This window comes from Gossypium hirsutum, chromosome A11 (genome assembly GCF_007990345.1).
Source record: "Gossypium hirsutum isolate 1008001.06 chromosome A11, Gossypium_hirsutum_v2.1, whole genome shotgun sequence".
Classification (NCBI taxonomy): Eukaryota; Viridiplantae; Streptophyta; class Magnoliopsida; order Malvales; family Malvaceae; genus Gossypium; species Gossypium hirsutum.
The window spans coordinates 28,582,382-28,588,694 of NC_053434.1; positions in this window are offsets into that span (position 1 = coordinate 28,582,382).

Below are 6,313 nucleotides of genomic sequence, written 5' to 3' on the forward strand. Positions count from 1 at the left end.
TCGAGGAAAACAAAAGGTTTCAGAATAATCGAAACACGAAAATCAACACAAATACCAGGTAAGTTCGAATAACTTAAGGTAAACCCATAATATGCCTAAATGCATGTTTTATGAATGTGTGATTGTTTTATATAATGATGGCATAAAAAACCCATGAAATGTGTTAATAATAATGACAAGATGATAAATGTCCCAGTTGAAGTTAAAAGGGAAATTCGATGGATAAATGATGGCTTACTTGACTTGAGATCCTGCATGTGTTGCAGAAAAGAGATTTAGCCCGGACAGGTAATCTATTGATCTCAAATATAGGAAGATCTAGCCTGGACGGGTGTTCCTTGAGTGATCGAGCCTCTCGAAGAATATGTGTACATTAAGGATTTAGCCCGGACGGGTAATCCCATTAGGGTCTGAATTTAGCCTGGACTGGTAATTCAGATCCGAGCTCATTAAGGGTGTTTGTCACTATAAGGGATTTAGCCTAGACTGGTAATCCTGACAACACTCCATGAGTTTATATTACAGGGGATTTAGCCTGGACTAGTAATCCCATCATAAGATGTGAGGTTCGCGGGAGTGCATACTTGAGAAGATCACTCTTATGACTTAACAGTAAAGGGATAATCCATCGAGATTTTTGATGTACTCAACGTGATTAACATGAGGTATAGAAATAAAATTTTTGGATGATGAGCTCATCTAAGACAAATTACATGATGAATTATTGTGGGACTAACTTGATGTTTGAGTGCATGTAATAGGAAGCTATCCTATATTTATTAGATTGGTTGTCTAACATGGTTGTATGCTAATTAATCGGCAAGTTTACTTTCCAGTTATTCAGGCTTACTAAGCATGTAAATGCTTACCCCTCTCTTTTCCCTATCTTACAGAGCTCAATGACTCATAGAGATTGGAAGACAGTTGGAGTATTGTCAACACTATCTATTTGTCCTGTTTTGGTATATAGATACTTCTATTTTGTTACAATGGCATGTATAGGTTTGTGGTTACTTGGTGTAATATGTCATTGGTTGACCAATGTAAAGGCTTAAATGTTAAACTTATTCTTTTTGGAATATGGCCATAAGACATGGCTCATTTTGTTGTAGGTTATGACCTACCAACCATGTATGTTTATTTTAGAAATGTTTTTGTGATGATTAAATGTGGTATATCATAAATAGGCATTCGTAATATGGTCAAAATACTTGGAAATGGTTAGGCCATAATTGGCAATGAATTGTAATAATAAGCCAAGCCTAAATATGTTTCAATGGGACGGAAATCCTTATTATAAAAAGAGGATAATTGAGTATGTATTTAACCGATGAGATGAGGTTGACATGAAATAGATTCATTGATGATAGTCCTTGAGTATATTTGGGTCATGTTAAATGCAATTGGGGTTCTTATATGTGAGGAAATGATGAGGGTGACCATTGGCTTAAAATTATAGCCTAAAAAGGGTCCACACGGGTAGACACACGGGCGTGTGCCTAGGCCATGTGTGACACACGGTCAGCCCCATGGGCGTATGGTACGGCCGTGTGTTCCTTGTACCTAAATTTTTTTTTTAGTCAGAATGTATGGTAGTAAAAAACACGGAAAGAGACACGGCCATGTGTCTCAACCATGTGGAGGGCATGGCCTAGCACACGAGCGTGTATCTTGGCCGTGTGCCCCTAAATACATGCTAACGTCATAAACAGAATGTCTGGGTTTTTGGACACGGGCATGCCTAGGCCGTGTGAAAGACACGAGCCAGAGACACGGGCGTGTGCTTGGCTGTGTGAAAACCCCTGTAGGTTCAAAATAGAAAATAAATTCAATTAATTCTACACGGGTTAGGGACACGGGCCTGTCCTAAAAGACACGAGCATGTGCATTGTCTCCACACGAGCTTGTGAGGCTTAACCTAAAAAAATTTCCTAAAATTTTCTTACATTCTCAGTTTAGTCCTGGACCATTTTTTAATGTATGTTTTGGGTCTCGTAGGTCCATAATAGGGACACTAAGATGTTGTTTGATTGGTTTTAATTTGGAACAAAATTTTATACCTTGTAGTTTTCGAAAATGTCCAAGTATGTGTCTAGTAACACCTCGTACCTGGTCCCGGTCTTGGGTACAGGTAAGGGGTATTACACTCCTCCCATGGCCGACTCATGATATTAGGAATAGGGGTTGAGATGGTTTTGCTAAATTTAGCTTGGTGCCAGGAAGTGAAGCCTTGAAAAGTGGAGGGGTAGGGATGACTTTAGGAAGTACTTAAGGGCTATTTTGCAATTATTTTTAACTAGCTCTAAGAGCTTATTTGGGCAAGATATGGACGGTTTTGGGCTGCTTCTTGGGCTTATGCATCTTCCTTCCTTATTTGGTCACTTTGGCCCCTTCATTCTGCATTAGGCTGTCCAAATTTATCGACCCAATTTTTAATTGGATTGATGTGCGTGATAAGTTTTATATTTATGATTGACCGTACTTGAAAACTCACTATTATCACGATGAAGGCAAGCGCACCTATCGAATAGTAGTATAGTTTATAGCAAGACCAGAATGTCGAACCCACAAGAACTAAAAGTACTAGTATTAACTTTCTTTTTATTATCTAGCCTAAAAATAAAGGGATTTGTTTTATCTAAACTAATTAACTAAACTAAGAATGCACAGAAAGTAAATTGAGGAAATACTTTTGGGAAAATTGATTGATTTAGACAATACCCAAGGGAAAAATCCACCTAGATTTCACTTGTTATTTCACTTTGAATTAGACAATTTATTCATTTGACTTGATCCGTAGAAATCCATAATTTATATTATTATCTCTCTCGAGACTAACGTCCAACACTAGGTTGATTAATTGAAATCTTTTTCTAATTAAAATCCCTAGTGTCGCATTAACTCAATCTATGGATTCCTTTATTAGGTTTGACCCTAATGTGGCAGATTTATCTCACCCTATGTCTAGGAGTGCAATCAACTCCGCTTAATTATGTTGGATCTACTCTTAGACAGGGACCTTTGCTCCTCTGAATAAGCACATCAATACTTGAATCAATATCCTGGAATATTAAAGCAAGAATTAAAAACACATAATTAAGATCAAATCAAATATTTATCATATAATTTAGAAAATAATAACAAGATCCGTCATAGGTTTCATTCCCCTTAGGTATTTAGGGGATTTAGTTCATAAGTGTAAAAGGAAACATCTCAGAAGAATAATAACAAAACATAAAGAAAACCCAAAAACCCCTGAAGGAAATTGAAGGGAGATCTTCAGTCTTGAAGGAGAATCTGGCTTCTGAGATGGATCAATCAGCTTTCTTCTAGTAATTCCTTGCCTCCTACTCCGTGTGTCTTTTCTAGGTACCTTCTGGGGTGTTTATATAGGCTTTAGAATGCTCCAAAACCCTCAAGAGTGGCCTTTTCTGAATAGGACTAGCCTTGGGCTCGACAGGGACACGCCCGTGTGACACGCTCGTGTGGTGTGGCTTAGGCCGTGTTGCAATATGTTAAATAGACACGGGCGTGTGAACTACCCATGTGAGGAAGTCCAGGACGTGTTCATTTACTATGTTGACCCATTTTCTCCGTTTTTGGCCCGTTTCTAGCTCTTTTTACTCTTCTATGCTCACCTAAGTATAAAACATGAAATTAAAGGATTAGGAGCATCGAATTGCACAAATCTGATGATAATTCATCCAAAAATATGCTAAGCATGGGATAAAAATATGTATAAGTTACGACTTATCAAATACCCCCACACTTAAGCGCTTGCTTGTCCTCAAGCAAAATCCTCAACTCACAATCAAAATAAATTCTTTTCAACTTATAACTCTCATCAATAGTATCTCAAAATAATCCATAAGTAATCATACATTAAAAATTCAACTCGAAGAACATCAAAGTTTCAAAAATTCCAAGTTGAGCATTTTTTCACGAAAACATAGGTGTATCCCCTCATCTAAGTAATCACCTTTGATTCAAAATATCACAGAGTTTCACATCCTCACTAAAGATTTACTCAAATCACTCGAGGTGTTTAAGGACAAAAAATTTAGCACTCAATAGTCATTATGAAAAGTTATTACCATAGGCTTGCGCGAACATCAAATCTCCAATATATATTGAGATGATACATCAATCAAAAGGCCTTTAGAGGGTTGTAATGCGGCTTTAGTTAGGGGGTGTGGTCACAAGCTGAAAGAAAAGATTAGAATCGAGATTGAATTGAGAAATTACCTAGCTAGAAAAAAATACTAAAACTGACAAATTACATTCCTAACTAGAAGATCCTAGAATTGAGCTTTTCTTCATGGAATATGGAATTAAATACCTAAGCTCAAAAACAAAGAATTGCTACTAATATGTATGTATGTATTTTTTTTTGTTTAAGATCAAATCAAAATAACATAGAACTTTGCTAATTATCAAAAATAAAACATAGCTAAGCAACTTATTGAAATCAAATCTCGACAAAAATAGGGATCAAATGAGGGGATTTCAACAATGATGGGTTATGGGTTAATATTAAGGGTAAATCAATGAATGGCTTGTTAGGCTCGAGGGGGTTCACTAAGGGTTAATTATGAAGGTAGACTTTTATGGAGTAAGTGGGTTGAACCTAAGTACTTTTATCATCTCGACATATCAAATCAAATGGTGTGGTCTTCAATAACAAATCAATATTGACGCACTCATAGCAACAATAAAAATGAGCATGAAAGAAATAATATATGCTCTAAAGGCTCAAGATCTCACAAACATTATGGCTTTTTGATGTTAAACCTGTGAATTTCAACTCAAGAAAATACCTAAACTTGGGGAAACAACCTAAAAAAATTTTATTCTCAAAAATCAACTTATCATGCTTGATTCTCTAATTCCTTAAAGTTTAAACAATCAAAGCATAAATGCCTATGTTTTAATTCAAGACATATCAATAAAAATCATAAATTAATCAAAATTTATTCTAATAGTGATATGAGTGAGTCACGTGAGAATAAGAAAAAATTTAGGGATTTTTCTGATAATGATATAAATAACCCCCCACACTTAAGATGTACATTGTCCTCAATGTACAAAGATAGACTTACTGAAAATTATAGATATAAGATCATAAGATAGGGAGAGAAGTGAAACTTTCTGAATGTTAAATGGAATCCTTGAATTGGATCCATGGAGAGTAGTCGGCTAAGGCAAGTATGAGATTAGAGGAGGATACTCCGGTGGTGGTAGAAGTTCGTTAGTCCATAAGTCCTGCGCCAAAAGAATATTATATCTGGTGGTAGCTATGGTCGTGGTCGAGCAGGACATGACAGTCGTGGAGAACCTTTTCCAGTGGAGTTGCAAATTCTTAAGTAATAGTGAGCTTTGGAGCTCTACATAACTGCGATAGAATCATTAATTCTTTAGGAAATATAAAGTAGCATGATTACTCGTAAGGAAATGGCCGAAAATATAAATTACGTAATATAAATTATAAAACCTAAAGATGAAGTAAAATGGTCTTAAAAATAAAATAAAAAGTAATTTAAAAAGGTAAATAAAGATAAAAGTAAACAAATAGAAATAAAGTAAAGTTTTTAAAAATCCTCATCGCCGGATGGTTCGCGAGGTGGGGGTGGCGATGAGATGTGAAGGTGCTAACAAATCCGATGTAATGTTGCATCAATGTGATCAAAGCACTGAAAACATTGCTGCTCGAATTGAGTTAGGCGATCAGAGATGTCAGAGAGTTAAGCAGCCGCATGAACTGGGCGATAAATAGGTGGTGGCTGAAAGGGTGGATCCTCATTAGGTGGTGAGACATCATCAGTAATGTCCTCTAGGTCCTCCTGCTCGGCTGACTGGACGAGGCGGTATTGGAGAGGATCAAATCCAAGTCATCGCTCGGTCATCCTCATATGGAGCATACTCGAGATACCCTATGGGGACATCTGACCGATGAGGGTGAGAGGGGATGCTTATGCCGCCGTGTTGAGGAGACCGAAGTACTGCGCCAGGTGAGTCACATAAGGGCCGATAGAAATGACTCCCTTCCTATACCGCTCCGTCTGATGGTGAATGGCGAGGGCAATGAAATAGGCGAGGTCGAATACGTGCCCATGCTCTATTCTCCATAAAAAATAGGCGTGTAGGTATCTCAGGGATGGGGCAAGAGCTAATGCCTTAGAGTGAATATGGTCATAGGTGGCCGAAGCAGGAACGAGGGCCCTCCAACAGTTTGAAGGTGAGTAGTGGATGTGGCGATGGAGGCTGGCGAAGTCGTCCTCGTCCATGAATTTCTTCGTATATAGTCCTAACGCGA